The sequence below is a fragment of the Pelodiscus sinensis genome, chromosome 31, assembly GCF_049634645.1.
Source record: "Pelodiscus sinensis isolate JC-2024 chromosome 31, ASM4963464v1, whole genome shotgun sequence".
NCBI classification, from domain to species: Eukaryota; Metazoa; Chordata; order Testudines; family Trionychidae; genus Pelodiscus; species Pelodiscus sinensis.
Genome location: NC_134741.1, coordinates 6,295,511 through 6,310,012, shown reverse-complemented (window position 1 = coordinate 6,310,012; position 14,502 = coordinate 6,295,511). Strand labels below are relative to the sequence as shown.

The 14,502-nt window shown below is 54.4% G+C and overlaps 8 non-coding genes across 8 annotated transcripts; 5 read left to right on the top strand and 3 right to left on the bottom strand.

Moving 5' to 3' along the window:
• The first annotated feature begins 236 nt into the window (after positions 1-236).
• Positions 237-308, top strand: TRNAE-CUC (transfer RNA glutamic acid (anticodon CUC)). Its single transcript has one exon. It is a non-coding gene; the product is annotated as a tRNA-Glu (tRNA).
• A 1,686-nt stretch (positions 309-1,994) lies between these two features.
• Positions 1,995-2,210, bottom strand: LOC142821673 (small nucleolar RNA U3). The gene has a single exon (XR_012898361.1). It is a non-coding gene; the product is annotated as a small nucleolar RNA U3 (small nucleolar RNA).
• A 1,268-nt stretch (positions 2,211-3,478) lies between these two features.
• On the top strand, positions 3,479-3,551 carry TRNAR-CCG (transfer RNA arginine (anticodon CCG)). Its single transcript has one exon. It is a non-coding gene; the product is annotated as a tRNA-Arg (tRNA).
• Positions 3,552-5,171: 1,620 nt separating this feature from the next.
• Positions 5,172-5,254, bottom strand: TRNAL-UAA (transfer RNA leucine (anticodon UAA)). Its single transcript has one exon. It is a non-coding gene; the product is annotated as a tRNA-Leu (tRNA).
• Positions 5,255-8,456: 3,202 nt separating this feature from the next.
• TRNAT-UGU (transfer RNA threonine (anticodon UGU)) lies at positions 8,457-8,530 on the top strand. The gene has a single exon. It is a non-coding gene; the product is annotated as a tRNA-Thr (tRNA).
• Positions 8,531-9,306: 776 nt separating this feature from the next.
• Positions 9,307-9,411, bottom strand: TRNAR-UCU (transfer RNA arginine (anticodon UCU)). Its single transcript has 2 exons — positions 9,375-9,411; positions 9,307-9,342 (listed from the first exon to the last, which is right to left on the bottom strand). It is a non-coding gene; the product is annotated as a tRNA-Arg (tRNA).
• Positions 9,412-13,087: 3,676 nt separating this feature from the next.
• Positions 13,088-13,161, top strand: TRNAM-CAU (transfer RNA methionine (anticodon CAU)). The gene has a single exon. It is a non-coding gene; the product is annotated as a tRNA-Met (tRNA).
• Positions 13,162-14,169: 1,008 nt separating this feature from the next.
• TRNAV-AAC (transfer RNA valine (anticodon AAC)) lies at positions 14,170-14,242 on the top strand. Its single transcript has one exon. It is a non-coding gene; the product is annotated as a tRNA-Val (tRNA).
• Positions 14,243-14,502: the final 260 nt, after the last annotated feature.

Below are 14,502 nucleotides of genomic sequence, written 5' to 3'. Positions count from 1 at the left end.
ACTGTCTGTCCTGAGGATTCCCTCAGGACAATGAAATTGGCTGCTGTCATGAGACAGGATCCTGGGCTAGCTGGACAACTCACATGACTCAGTCTGGCTGCTTTGATGTTCTGTTTGGTTTCTGTTCTTGTCCCCTCTGGGCAAGGGAGAATGGATGCCCCCCCCCCATCCTGAAGTGGACAGAAAATGGCCTGTGAAAGGCTAGTGTAGGTGAGCAAAAAGACAAGTTTCATGTGTCCCTGATGGTCTAGTGGTTAGGATCCAGCACTCTCACTGCTGTGGCCTGGGTTCAATTCCCAGTCAGGGAAACCAGCCTGTGGTTTCATGTGACAACTTCCTAGTCACTATTCTCACCTCAGTGTCACATGTGACAGCAGCTGTGACCCAAGAGGTTACTTCAGGCTTCTTCCCACCTCTCTGGCACTGCTAAGACAACACTTCTCATTTTCAGAAGGAGCAGAGCTGGGTGACTCAAACTGCCCCTCTCCTCTGCCATGTGGGCAGCCCTGGAGGAAGCTCTGTGGCGCGCCCAGCAGTTCACTTTAGTTGTTGAAGGAGACAACACAGAACTGGCTCCAGCCCCCACTCATTAACCTGGGGAAATGACCCACCAGGCCTGGGCCCCTCGAAGAAGCAATGATTCCCCACTGGCCAGGGCAGAGCCTCCCTCTGACACAGTCATGGAGCCTTCTCCCCCTGTTTTTAACTCTCCCCCCAACTCAGCTCTCACTGCTGGGTGCTGCCAGGGAGGGGCTTCACCGCTAGTCAGTGTTCCTGTTCCAGGAGCAGGTGAGTTTTGTCTTGTGCCCCAATATTGAGGTCATGTGTCTCTGTTCGGGGGTGAGCCCCCGGGGCGCCTGCCAGTTACTAACAAATATCTTAGCTACACATTATGGGAGAAAGACACTAACCCAAGGGATAATTAACACTGGGCTGCGGCTAGTCTCTGCCTCCCGCAGGGCCACTAGGGAACAGATGGGGGACAAGGCATGAGGCAGATCCAAGGGGCTAATTAAATCCAGTGTGAGAAGCACATGGAAAAGGCCCAGCATCAGGTGAGAGAAAAGCATGAAAACACCAGGGCATGAATTTCCGGAACTGCTTAAAACGGAATACTATTCTGTTTTCAGTTTTTCCGGAAAAGGAGCGTCTACATTGGAAGGCTGCTTTTCCGGAAAAGCCCTTTTTCCGGAAAAGCGTCTGTGGCCAATGTAGACGCGCTTTTCCGGAAAAGAGCCCCGACAGCCATTTACTGGGCTGTCTACACTGGCCCTTTTTCGGAACAGTGCTCCGGAATAAGGACTTATGCCCGAGCGGGAGCAGAATAGTTTTTCCCGAATAGCGGCTGATTTTGTACTGTAGAGCATCGTTGCTTTTCTGGAAATTCAAGGGCCAGTGTAGACACCTCGCAGCTTATTCCGGAAAAGTGGCTGATTTTCCGGAATAAGTGGTCCAGAGTAGACACAGCTGAGCAGTATGGCTATGTCTACATTGGCAAGATTTTGCGCAAAATCTTGCCGCCCATCTACACTGGCCACGAGTATTTGCGCAAGAACACTGAGTTTGTAATGTACAAAATCAGTGGTTCTTCCGCAAATATTCTGACGCGCCCACTCATGGATAAGCCCTCTTGTGCAAGTATTCTTGCGCAAGAGGGCCAGCGTAGACAGCAACGTTAATTTCTTGCGCAACAAAGCCAGATGGCTAAAATGATCATCAGACCTTTCTTAAATAAGAGAACATCTACACTGGCACGAATGCTCTTGCGCAAAAGCACATCTCTTGCACAAAAGCACATGCCAGTGTAGGTGCTTTCCTGTACAAATGCTTTAATGCAAAAATTCTTGCATTAAAAGTATTTGCACAAAATCATACCAGTGTAGATGTAACCTAAGTAAATCCAGGAATTAAACAAAAGCCAAGACAAAACGATAAAGTGAAATCCCCATTCCTCTCTACTACAAAACTAATTCTGAATTTTTTAACAGTAGCCAACCACTCAGTCTGGGCTCTCTTTATCCAGCTTCCCAACAGGAAAGAAAGAACAATCATCAACAACAGACAGCAACTACATTAAAGCAATACTGTCTGCTTACTTCATGCTTAGAAAAGAGCACTGCCACTTATCCTCATGGTTAGCAAGACCAACCACATTCAGCAATATTTCTCTAAATACCAACTACAGAAATGACCCCTAACAATACAGTCTTAACAGGGCTTTGTTCACTACACACCCACACTCATGTGCATTCACTTTCTCCTCATGGGGAATGTTTTCACACAACACTTAGAAAACTAAAAAACAGAAATAATCTCAGCAAAGTACTTGTCCCATTCAAACACACTCCACCAGGTTTAGAAATCTGTATATTAGCATATGCTCCATGTCTCTGTTTACAGAAACATGCCTTCTTATTAGCATGTGGAGCACCTGGCAGCCAATCAAAATCTCCTGCTGTTTCTTCCTGAAACTACAGTTCCTGGGGCTCCTCTAAGTCAGTGGTAACAAACTGCCAATCCACAGACGAGCAAGGGGCCAAGAACCCTTGATTACACTGCTCAAGACCTTTTTTGGGTATTTGTACTTTACTCAAGTAATTTATTTTTGTCACAATTTGATTTTTATTCAAGTTATTTTATTTTTTTAGACAATATTGTACTTTTTACTCCACTCCCATTTCCAGAGGCGCTGGGTTACTCACGACTCGCATTGTTCTGATTTGCTAAAGCCCAGCTGCATGTGCAAGCACCAGGCATCCAAGAAATAGCCAATCCACAGGCACAATGCCCCTGCCAAGGAAGAAGCCTTTTAATAGCTGCTCCAACACCTTGTCATTCAAACCCAGTATCCCTGCAGGCCCTGCCAGCCTGAGACCTGAGCGAGCAGGGCGGCTGCCCAGGGCTCCGTGCTGAGGGGGTGATATGAGCAGTCTCATGTGACCTTACCTGGGGCCAGGCAGCTAAACAGGAGGGAACCCAGCAGCCGGGGTCAGGGGGGACAGAGGCACTTACTTGTGCCGGGTGAATGCTCTGCTCTGGTGGGAGCAGCAGGGTGGGTGGGTGCCGGGGGCAGGGGCTCCCCATTCCCCCTGGGACAGAGGCCCCTGTGGAAGCCCGGGGGGGCGGGGGGGGGCAGGCTGTGCTGGAAGAGGCTGGGGGTGGGCGGCTGAGGGGGGTGGGGATTGAAGAAGCGTCTGTGGGGGCACTTGGGCAGCCAGCTCGTCAGTGAGCAGCAGAGCACACGGGCCCGTTGCCCCCCAGCTGAGCCCCCCAGCTGCTCTCCCAGGGCTGTGGCCAACCAGCCTGCACTGCTGCCAGCCCGGGCTCAGCTCTGCAGCGACCTGCCCAGCTGCCTCCCTGCCAGGGGCTGCAGACGTGTCTGCTGGGGTAGAGAGGAGGGACGTGTCTGCCCAGCCAATGTGAGGGGTGAGGCTTTGGGACAGGGAATTTCTGTCCCTTCTCTTCTTTTTTCAGTTTGGCCCCAGTGGCCTAATGGACAAGGCACTGGCCTCCGGAGCCAGGGGTTGTGGGTTCAAGTCCCACCTGGGGTATTGAACTGTGACCTGAGGTTTGATTGGGAAGCCCTGGCTTGCTTTCCCCATGGGGACTGAGAGATGGTTTCCCAAGAAGTGCCACATCCCATAGGACAGCAGCTGTCTAGTCCCACCAGCTCCAGGAGTGACTCAGAGCGAGGGGGCTGGAGCAGAGCAGGGTCTGTCTGGTGACAAGGCAGAGCCTGAGGAGGGGCAGCTCTGGCAGAGGCTCAGTAGGAGCCAGGGGGGAGCTACTTTGGCCTGGCCCTTTTCCAAAGCCCTTGAGCATGGGGCTGGCATTGGGGGAAAGTTCCCTCAGCGATGGGATGGGGGGGCCGGGCTGGGCTAGGAAGGCGCCGTTCTCCCTGCTCTTGCCCCCAGACGACATGGCTGCCAGGCCTGGGTGCAGGCAGACTGGCAGTTGCTGCAGCAGCACAGGGGCAGGAGGCCCCGCTGACGTGGGGGGAGTCAGCCCCAGCAGCAGGCACAAGGCTGGGCCAGCATATAGGGGGAGATGTTCAACTGCGTGTCCCTGCTGACATGGAGCTGGGTTACCAGGTCTCCAGTTTTGAACCAGACAGTCCAGTATTTGAGCTTTCTGATCAGGAAACAAACTGAGAAAATAGAAATAGAAATGTCCAGTATTTTCTAAATAACAATAATGTCGATTGTGGTGTCATGTCAAGTGTCTCTGGTATTTTAGTAGAAACCATCTGGCCACCCTACACGGAGCCCAGGTGACAGGACACCTCCTAGTACTCACTACTGCTAGCAACACCCTCACATCACTCCTCCGCCATGGGGCAGGCAGGAGGGGATTGTTCCCCCCAACTGATAAGAGGGAGGGACAAAGGCTGAGAAAGGCAAAGGGCCTTGTCTGACCTCACACAGCCAGTCTGGGGCAGCCCTGGGCACAGGACCCAGATGCTGAAAGTCCCCCTCAGTTTGGAGTTTCACACCCTGACTGATCAGAATAACGTGACCTCCAGTGAGATACAGCCCCACAGCCCAGCCTAGGGATGGCTCAGCCAGTGGGTTAGAAGCACCGGGACACAGAGAGACTCAGGAGCTGCTCAGAGACAACCACTGGCGAGAAACAGAACAATTCCCCGAGCAGACGAGAAGTTCTGGCTCATTTGCTGGGACTTAAGGAGAACAAGGAAGTCCTGAGTCTCCTCCCTGTGACTTCCTCCCAGCTCAGCCAATCAGAACTGGGACTAGAACTGGAAGGCTGTGTCCGCACTGATTGGCTGTGTCTACACCAGCGGGTTATTGTGCAAGAAGGGCCGTTCTTCCGCAGAGCATCCACACTGCCCACTCGCTCTTGTGCAAGAAGTTTTACAGTAAAGCGTGGTAAGAAAGGGCTTCTTGCACATGAGCTACGCTCTTTTCTAACAGGTGTAAGTCCTCTTGTGCAGGAGGGCAGTGTGGATGCGGGACAAGGGTTTCTTGTGCAAGAAAGCCCTATAGCTAAAATGGCCATCAGAGCTTTCTTGCACAGGAGAGTATAGATCCTCTTGCACAAAAGCACATCTCACACATGCCACCAGACATAGCCAAAGGGACCTTCAGAGATGAAGTCCAGTCCATAGCAGGGCAAATCACCATCCAGATGGATGTCTGTCCAAAACAGGAAGCTATCAGGAGTGGGGTTTGAACCCACGCAGACAAACATCTATTGGATCTTAAGTCCAACGCCTTAACCACTCGGCCATCCTGGTGATAGAGGAAAGGGCAGACGTGTGCAAGTTCTCTCTCCCAAATAGCCCAGGGACTCGCTCTCAGAGCATCTTCCCGGCCCATCCCTGTGCCAGGGCTTCCCACCGAAAGGGTGAGAGAGCCGCCCCCTCCCCCGCAGTGAGGAGGGAATCAGGGAAAAGGGAAACCAAACAAGAGAAAACCCAACGTCCCCAGGGATTCCGAGGGACAAAGGCCTGGTGGGGAAAATACCCCCCCCCCCCACCTTCACCTAGGCTATGTCTACACTCCCAGCTTCTTGCACTAGAAATATGCAAATGAGTCTAAGTTTAGAATATAATGGAGCCTCATTTGCATACCTAATGAGCTGCCATTTTTGTAGAAGCGGTTCTTGCACCAGAGAGAGCTGTCTACACTGCCCCGTCTTGTGCAAGAAATCCCCTCGTTTGCAATGTCGCTATTCCTGAAAATAATCGTCGTAGCGGCCTTGCACGAGAGGGTTTTTCTTGCACAAGAAGGGGCAGTGTAGACAGCTCCCTCTGGAGCAAGAGCCTTTTCTGCAAAAAAGGTCGCTCATTAGGTATGCAAATGAGGCTCGGCGATATTCGACGCTTAGCCTCATTTGCATTTTTCTCACGCAAGCATCTGTGAGTGTAGACAGAGCCCTAGTGTTTTCCCTGCCTTGCATTTGGCCACCCCCCATGGATCAGGCCAGTGATTGCTAACCTTTTTTTAATACCATGGATGGCCAAACCCATTCACAAACTTTTGCCAGACCGGTAACATTACATTTACATATCTGCATATCCATTATGCAAATAACAAATCTGCAAAAGGAAATAATCTGTTGCCGGGCCCTAACAGATCAGTGTTTGCAGATATCTACACTTAAAAAAATTCACAGAATAAATTCCCCTCAGGCTGCTGCAGGGGGAAGCTCCTCCCCCGGGGGGACTGGAGCCTGCAGAGGGAGGGGCGCAGGGAGAGGCACCCACACAGGCAAGGGGCATTTGCGACACCCTGGTTATAAACTTTAGAAATTTTGTTGGGGCAGAGGAGTTGGTGCCCCCAAGTGCCACCACCAGTCACCTCTGCCCCCCTCCTGCCCCATGGGGGTGGGGGCTCTGCCATTGTATCTCCCCCCTTCCTTCTGTACAAGCCCTGCCCTGTATCTCCCCCTCCCCTGCCAGGCTGCTCTTGCTCCCCCAGCCTCCTCCCAACCTCCTCTGCCCCCTTTCCTTTCCTGTGACCCCCCCCCCGAGTTTCCCTCCAATGCACCCCTGCTCCCAGCCACCCCATGCCTGGCATGATCCCCCCAACCTCCCTTCAGCACCTCCTGCCTCCACTTCCTGCCCCACCTCACACGTCCCTGTTCCCCTTCACCTCTCTTATCTGCCCCCACCCCTCTTGATCCCCCTCCCAACCCTCTCTGGGATGGCTCCCCCCGCCCCGCACGAGCTGGTAGCAGCTTCCCTGGCCCCAGGCTGGGATCACAGCCCCCTCTGCTGAGAGCAGCCCTGGGCCAGATCCTCCCACTGCAGCCCTGGGGGGTCTGCTCTCTGGGAAGAGGAGGGGGGGGTCTCTCCTACCTGCCCCCCCCGATGCTGCCCACCCTGGGGCGGGGGCTGGGCCGGGCAGGGGCTGTCCAGGCTGGGGGCGCTGCCATGGGAAAGGTTCCCAGGGAGCAGCTTTCTACATCCCACCGGCCCTGCGGGAGATTCCCCCTCCTGGCTGCAGCCCGGGATCTGGGGGCCCAGCAGTGCTGCTCCCAATGCTGGGGCTCAGGGATCAGCCCAGAGCCATTTCCAGGGGCCCTGCAAGCAGAGGGCAGGAAAGGAGCCAGGCTGAGGCTTTGCAGAGAGCTGGTTGGGGACCTGGCAGGAGGAGGCTCCAGCGAGCACAGAGCCTGCGCAGGGCCAGCCTGCTGGGAGGGGAGCAGGAGCATCCAGCACCATTCAGGCCAGCGGCAGCCGACACTGGGGGAGCTCTGAGACTCCAGGGCAAAGGCCTCCAGCCCCCCCAGGCCCTGGGATTAGGTGGCCCTGGAACCACGCCCCCTGGAGTAGCATTGTGGCCGGGGGGCTCTGACCCACAGGGGGGCTGGCCCCAGAGCTCAGGGCCTGGGAGTCTGGTCAGCAAGTGAGACTCGCCCGTCAGTCCAAGCTGCTTTCTCCCCGGCTGCCGTTCCTGCCTGTCCCGTGCCAGCGCCGCACGCAGGCCAGTGGGGCAGGACGGGGGGTGTCCGTGGGGCCCTGCTCTCAGTCCGTCCCTCACAGGCCCTGTGGGCTGCTGGAGGGCTGAGCCCGTCGCCCAGGCCTGGCGCGGGGATGGAACATGGGGCATGTTTCCCCCTGTGAGCGTGTGCGGGGGCAGGAGGGAGCCACACGGGCCCGGCTGAAGGTTTTGTGCTGGGGCTGGAGGCTTGAGCCTGAGCTGTCGGCCTCAGCGGGACTTGCTCCTCCACCCTCACCTGCCTTGCTGCCTCCTTTGGCCAGCAGCCCTCAGGGGGCAGCCGGGAGAGCCGGCACCAAGGACAGAGGAGGCCGAGGCACAAGCCCCTCAGAGGGGACAGGCCTGAGGCCTCTGGCTTGCCCAGGCTCACGCCAAGGGGCTTTCTGTGGTGCCGGGCGGGGGAGGGAGGCCAGGCCCAGGCCAGTGGGGGAAGGGGCAGCGCCTGCCAGGGCAGCAAGGGGAGCTGCAGGGAGCGAGACGCGGCGTTTCTGCCGGGATCACTCAAGGGTCCTTCTGCGGGTGAAGCGCCTGTGACACCCCTGTGCTGCTGGGTTCCTCTGCCCCTCCCCTGGGAGGCCGGCCCCTTCAGGGGGCTCTTGCCCTGGCACTCGTCCAAGGGCAAACGGGGCAAAGCAGCCTGCCCCAGGCACCTTCCATAGCTCAGCTGGCAGAGCAGAGGCCTGTAGCGGGTGCTCGGCAAGTGTCCTTAGGTGGCTGATTCGACTCCAGCTGAAAGGAGAGATTCTTCTCCCTCCCCCTGGCTGCAGGCCCAGCCTTAGGACCAGGCGGCTGCCTTGGGTCTGTCCCTTTGGGGCCTGCTGCTACAATTGACAGAAAGGTTTTGGGTACCAGCTGCCAATCAAATGTCTTGGGCTGCGCAGGCCTTGAGTCATGGCCAGAGCTGGAGGGGAATGGGGAACGGCTGCACTTTGGGATGGGAAGGGGGTGTCTGGAACCATAAAGTAGAACAGTTTTAAGGTTGCTTACAAGGAGGGCACCATGGCTTAGTTGGCTAAAGCACCTGCCTTGTAAGCAGGGGATCCTGGGTTCAACTCCCAGTAGTGACTTGTTGCCAGGTCAATGGGTCTTTTCTTCCCACCATTCTTCAGCATGTAGCTGGAGTTGTTTTTACCTTCAGTTGAGCTTGGTGGTGCCCTCACACTGGGAGTAGGATAGTAGCAAAGAGCAGGAGGTGCCCTAGGGGTTTGATTTAGTGAGGCTTAGCTAGACTTGCTAAATCAAGCTCTGGAAGATGGATTGCAGCAGAAATCTCCACCTGAGTGAAGACATGGCCTAATGGTGCAATTAGTTAGATGCCGACACTAACAGCCCCACTGCTGGTAACTCACAGAGGCTACATCTACACTAAGGCTGTGTCTAGACTGCATCCCTTTTCTGTAAAAGGGATGCAAATTAGACACATCGCAATTGCTAATGATGCGGGGATTTAAATACCCCTCGCTTCATTTGCATAAAAATGGCTTCCGCTTTTTTCCAGCTTGGAGCTTTGCCGGATCTTTCAGAAAATAAACCCTTAAAATAAGGATTAAGGGATCTTTTGGAAAAGGTTTTATTTTCCGAAAGATCCGTGTCTAGACTGGTGCTTTTTTCCACCAAAGCTCGGAGCCTGCGTGTTGCACAGCACTGGTAGGAGACATGTAGGGTCTATTGGCACCTGCAGCCTCTCAGAACAACCCCCATCCCGACCCCGAAGTCCTAGTCTTTCCCTCCACCCTTAATGGGGTCTGCTAGGAATTGCCTGGATGCCAGCCCACCCCAGTGTCAGCCTAAGGATTGACTGGTCTGTAAAAGCTGCACCCTGGAAATGAGGAAGCAGCTAAAGTGACTCTGGTGGGACTTGAACCCACAACCTTTGAATGTCTAGCTGGACTCACATTAACCAATGCAGCTTAGAAGTCCAACGTGCTTTCCATTGCACCACAGAGCCAGATGGACTGTTGCTGTTGATATCTCCACTCTCTGCTTTGCAACATGGCAATTGCTGGGGGAAAAGAAAGGGGAGCCAGGTCTGTCTCTTTTGGGAGAGGAGGTAGGAAGAGGGAGGAGCCACTAAGCCCCCAGCAGTGAAAACTAGGAATCAGGACAAAGCTGCAGTTGAAGACCATGGGCATCAATCCCACTACTTTTCACACACAAAGTAAGGGGTTTCCCATTTGAGCTAACTCCCCTGCATGGGAACACACCCCCAGCTCCACCCATCTTCTTCTAGACCCCACAAGGTCTCTGTGGCAGCCTGAGGCTCCTTTCTGAAAGGGCCACTTGTGGGACTGACACCCGTGGGCCGGCTAGCTCGGAGGTTTAGGGGACGTGGTGCTCAAATCACACTGACGCGTCTTAAGAGCAAGCCCCTTATTTCAAACCATAACGGGCTCGCTATTCCGACGTCCCTCATGGCGCGAGGAGTGAGGGGCATTTCGGAATAGCGATTTATTTGGAACTAAGTGCTGTGTAGCCAGCGCCAAATTACAAAATAAGCTATTTCAAAAGTGACTTGAAATGAGCTACCCAATTGCATCACTTATTTTGAGCTATGGGACACACCCCTAGTGAGTTAGAGCCCAGCTCTGCCCCAATTCTCTGCTCCACCCACCCACATACTGACTCCCTCGCTGCCATGGGCTGTTTGCATTGGCCTCTTCTCTCTGTAGCCAGGCTTCAGCCAGGACTGAGACTCAGGCAGGAGAATGTGACCCGGCTCCCTGCACCTGGGCCCTGCATTTCTCATCCCTTGAGACACACTTGCTAGTGGAGGAATAAATCACAGTCAAATGAGTGTAGATTATGAAACTTTGTTGTTGCCTTGGAAACTCCCCACAGACCTTCCCCTGGGGTCCCAGGCAGCCGCTCACATTGCACAGCTCACTTCGAGGTGAGGGTGCTGTGTAGACGCACCCAGCCTATTGAGGACCAGCCTGCTGAGGGGAGGCTCTGGCCACTTCCTTTCCTTGCCTGTCTCAGACTCTGTCTACATTCCAGGGCTACATCTACACTGCAGGCTTTTTGTTGTTCTTGTGCAAAAACTTGCAGAGCGTCTACACTGCAGGCACGTTCTTGCACATGTAAATGTATAGTACAGCATCAGAAAACAGGGCTTCTTGCACAAGAGTTATTCCTCTCCCCATGAGAAATAAGGCCCCTTGCCCAATAACTCATCCACAAGGAGGCAGTGTGGACGGGCAACAGGGGTTTCTTGCTCAAGAAAGCCCGATGGTTAAAATGCCCATCAGAGCTTTCCTGCGCAGGAGAACGTCCACACTGCCATGGGCGCTCTTACAGAAAAGCACTTTTGTGCAAAAGCACATGGGAGTGTGGACACACTGTTGTGCAAGACCTTTTGCACAAAACAGTTCTTGAGCAAGAAGTCTGCAGGGTAGGTGTAGCCAGCCCCTCTCTCCAGGGAACTGCAGCCCCTCGGGCCAGGCAGCTCCTCCCAGCATTCAGGAGGCACCAGGCCGAGAAGAAACCGTCTGACACGGTGCTGCCAGGGAGGGGCCTCACTGCTAGTCACTGTTCCTGTTCCAGGAGCAGAGCAAGTTTTGCCCTGGGCACCGATATTGAGGGCGTGTGCCCCTGTTTGTGTGTGAGCCCCCATGGCACCCATTGGCACCTGCTGGGGGGTGGAAGGTCCCCTGGTGCCATAGCTCCTCTTGGAGAGGGGTGGAGGGACCCCTGGTCCAGTATTTCCTGCTGTGGAGAAGTAGAGGTAGCCCATTCCCTATAGCTCCTGCCAGGAGGGACCCTGACCCCTTATCTCCAGATGCGGTTTCAGTTTTTCCCTGGCGGATGCTCCAGACATGAGGGATGCCAGTGCAGTGGCCCAGCCCGGGCCGGCAGTGATGGTTTTATACACAGCTCGGAAATTCCCCGGCTTCTCCCCCTCACAGAGCTGCTGCCTCACCGGGAGGCGGATGAACTGCAGGTGTGGGACAGCTCCCTGCCAGCAGGGACGGCAGCCAAGGCACCAAATATCGCTGGGTCTGCAGCCAGTGTTGGGAACCGGGCAGGGAACAGGAGGCTTTTGTGTCACACACGTCTCAGGTAGGACGGAGCCTCACTGAGCCCAGACTGTGACTGGTCCTAGCCAGGAATGTGTCTGGGGCTAGTTTGTGACACTCTAAGGCCGTGTCTACACTGGGCGTAAGAGCGACGCTGCCGCGGTCGATGTTCCGGGCTCTAGGGAAGACCGGCTGATTAGAACTAAGCTGTGCAGAGTCTTGCAAAGGGAACCACAACTTCTCTGGGTATTTGCTGAGTTTTAGATTTAGGGTTTATCAGAAGGGACATTGTGGGCTCTGGAACAAGGTGGGTGGAGCAGGAAAAGCTACTTACAGGCAGCTACTTACAAGCTACTTATAGCTCAAGTGGTAGAGCGCTTGCTTCGCATGCGAGAGGTAGTGGGATCGATACCCACATTCTCCAGCAATAGCTATTTGCTGCTTCCTCTTTTCCACAGGCAGAGCCAGCCAGGGGCTAAGTGCTTCCAGGGGCTCCTTCCCTCTTCCATAAGGCAAGGGGCTGGTTTCCGCAGGGCAGGGGGTGTCATGTTTGCCTCACTGGGAGCAGTTCCCTGGCTAAAATCAGGCAGGCAAAGTCCAGCCTGTAACATCCAGCAGAGGGGATTCACCTGCCTGGGGAGGGCGGGAACGTGGGAACAGACCAGCACTTGGGAGCTTGGCTGCCAGCTGCTTAGCACATCTGGACACAGAAGAATCCCAAGACTTGGTTCTGCCAGGCTCATTTCCCCTCTTCTGTTTCTTTTCAGCTCCCTGCAAACTGCCTCCCAGCTGTGGGTGAGGCTGAGTGTGTGTGAAACCAGCTGCGCTTTGGATGATTTTGTTAATTGTTTAAAAAGCCTCAGGCACCTCTTCTGCCTGGGGAGGTGTCTGGAATAGACGCCTAGTGTGACATCCCCTGGAGTCTTACCCCTTTAACCTCACCCAGAGACTCCTGAGAAGTCTGTCTGCTGTGTCCAACTCTGCCTCAGGCCAAGTGTTTGCATGTTTCATATCGAAGGAAACTCCTCCTCCCTTTTCCCTGCCAGTCCTTCCCGAACAAGCTCTACCCTTCTGTGCCAAAATTCCAATAAAGTGTATTATCCCACCACGTCCCTGTGATACCAACTTCTTCCTGCTCATTACCCATCGTTTCCATGTGTCTATACGAGCATCTAAGACACAGATTAGATTTTGCTTCCCAGTGGTCCCGCGTCCCTCATTTATCTCTGCGGTTACAGCCCCTGCTCTCTCCCATTTCTGCCCCATCTCTCAGGTGTCCATGTGATTCACTTACCTGTGGGCTTTGGTCACCTGCCCCCATCAAACCTAGTTTAAAGCCTCCTCACTAGGTTAGCCAGTCTGCACCCAAATACTCTTCCCTTCCTCAACAGGTGAACCCCAACCCTGCTGAGCAGCCCTTCCTGCAACAGCATCCCATGGGCAAGGAGGCCAAAGCCACCTGCCCACTGAGCTGTAGCTTTCTGTGCCCAGGAGGCCAAAAACCGCCTGGACTCCATGGCTGGAGGGAAGTGGGGAATGGCTGCACTTTGGGAGTCAAAAGTGTTGTCTGGAAACATAAAGAGACATTTTAAAGAGACTTTGGAGGAGGGCACCATGGCTTAGCTGGCTAAAGCACCTGCCTCATAAACAGGAGATCCTGGGTTCAAGTCCCAGTGGTGCCTTGTTGTAACCTTTGCTTACATTTTCCTAGGTCCTTCTGGGACACAGAAGAGGCCTCTCCTGGCCACCCATGGAACTTCTGGTTCAGGAAAGGCTGACTGGGGAGGGATGTTGGGAAGAAGGAAACAACAAGCCTGGAGCCAGTGCAGGGGCTGCTGTGACTGGCTATAACAGGGCTCTCACTGCAATTACTGGGACAGGAGAGTCAGCACCACACACACTTGTGAATGTGTGAAGGAGTCAGGGCCTAGAGAGCCTGAGGATGCAACCTCTGCAGCTCCTGCAGCCATGGAGAGTCAGGGTCTGTGGGCATCAGGAGCTTCTCACTTGAGGGGGAGAAACCTCTTGGGACTTGTGGTTTCCTTCTTCCCAACACACCTCTGCAATCAGCCTTTTCCTGAACCAGCAGTTCCATGGGTGGCCAGAGGAGACCTCTTCTGTGTCCCAGAAGGGCTTAAGTAAATGTGAGCAAAAGCTGCAACAAGGCACCAATGGTAACTGAACCCAGGTGCTGTTGTTTATTTGGTAAGTGCTTTAGCCAGCTAAGCCACGGTGCCCTACTCAGACCCATCTCTAAACTGTTCTACTGTATGGTCCCAGACAACACCATTGTCTCGCAAAGTTCGTCCATTCCCCATTTCCCTCCTGCCTTCCCACCCTGGTGGTGTCTGGCTCCCTGGGCACAGAAGTCTACAGCTCAGTGGGCAGAGGCTCTGACATGCACCCCTCCGTCAGCCGCTGGGACTGTGGAGTTGCCTTTGAGGTTCTGCAGGGTTGGGGGAGGGCAAAATGCAGCAAACTTTGATTCTCTGGCTTGTAAACCCCTTGGCCTCAGGGTTTAGGTTGGAGTCCCCAAGTGGGAGCCCAGCCTCCTTCAGTTTGGTCCCTTCCTGAGGGCACAAAATTGACATCAAAGAATTCATTTTCCCCGCAGCAATCTCTGCTGGCCAAAGGGTTAGCAACTGAATATTTGCCCAAGTTTAAGTGCAGCAGAAAATACTGTTCAGTGTGTTTCTGTGGTGTAGTGGTTATCACATTTGCTTAACATGCAAAAGGTACCCGGTTCAAAGCCAGGCAGAAACACAGCATCTTCTATTACTGCACTTCCCCTGAGTGCCCACAAGGCTGTTCTAAGGGATGGGTGGCCTGTGTACTGGCTTTCAGGAGCATGTGGGAGACAGCTCAGCAGGTTAGGCTGAGATAGGAGGATGCAGGGCTGGAGCTGAGACTTCTCAGCAGTGCTTTACCTGGGACCAGGTCATTGCAGCCACACAGTCCAGGACCCACCCTGGAAGTGCCACTGCTGTGCACCTTCAGGGCAGTGTGGCTGTGGCCTTTGGTGC